Source organism: Monopterus albus, unplaced genomic scaffold (genome assembly GCF_001952655.1).
Source record: "Monopterus albus unplaced genomic scaffold, M_albus_1.0 scaffold103.1, whole genome shotgun sequence".
Lineage (NCBI taxonomy): Eukaryota > Metazoa > Chordata > Actinopteri > Synbranchiformes > Synbranchidae > Monopterus > Monopterus albus.
In genome coordinates this window covers 2,722,288-2,723,283 of record NW_018127983.1, presented here as the reverse complement: position 1 = coordinate 2,723,283, position 996 = coordinate 2,722,288, and the positions used below count along the sequence as shown (strand labels likewise).

Below are 996 nucleotides of genomic sequence, written 5' to 3'. Positions count from 1 at the left end.
CTGAGCCACAGCCACAATCCTTCAGTGCAAACTATTATATCATTATCTTACAGTATTTGTTTTTTCTTCCCAGTCCCTGTAAACACTCAGTGAGGGTTTGCTTTCCCATCCAGGGAACCTTTATTAGTACGATTTATAAAGGCGATATGTACGGCAGTACTCTTTTTACACCGACAGAAACCATTGGAAATATTCCTTACTGCACTACATATGAAAGTCGTAATGTTTTCTATGTTCAGTGTTACTCAGAGGACATGGAGGAATTTTTGAAAAATATGCAGAAAATCCAATTATATAAGGGTTTTGACATGGTTGTGTTGCACACTGTTTTACTATTCTGGTGGGACCTAGTCTGACTCATCACTTGCTCTTGGACCCACACATGATACCACATCATACCCCTGTCTTTTTTATATGGGGCTTGCTGAAATTTCAAAGTTTGAGCCTGCTTAACCTATTTAGGTTTATTTGAAAAGCACAGCATATAACAGTAATTTTCTGTCACAAAGGTTAATAAAACTAAAACAATTTAGCTACTGTAAATTCTTACTTAAAAATAGGAACTGATTACCCAGGGAAAATTAAGTAAACAAATTTATTGTGTCAAGATGTATGAAATGATTATGGGCTAAGAATAACCATGCATTATTTGAGTAAGCTGTACTTATTTAAAGATGTGAGCATTTAATGCATCTGAACACACTGTAAAATGTAAGGAGTTCACTTTATTTAAAAAAGCAAGTAAACTTAAAGATGGTGAGTTAGGAAAACCTGCTTATTGAACGTGTTCAATACTTCATTTGGTCATGAACTTTGGGTCATGACCGAAAGGGCAAGATCCCGGATACAGGCGGCCGAAATGAGCTTTCTCCGCAGGGCGGCCGGGCGCACCCTTAGAGATAGGGTGAGGAGCTCGGTCACCCGGGAGGAGCTCAGAGTAGAACCGCTGCTCCTCCACATTGTGAGGAGCCAGCTGAGGTGGCTCGGGCATCTCTT

General features: G+C 39.7%; 1 protein-coding gene across 1 annotated transcript in view; it reads left to right on the top strand.

The window, feature by feature from the left end:
- oca2 (oculocutaneous albinism II) overlaps positions 1 to 996 on the top strand; it is a 55,359-nt gene that overhangs the window by 36,025 nt on the left and 18,338 nt on the right. The gene's annotated exons all lie outside the window — the stretch shown is intronic.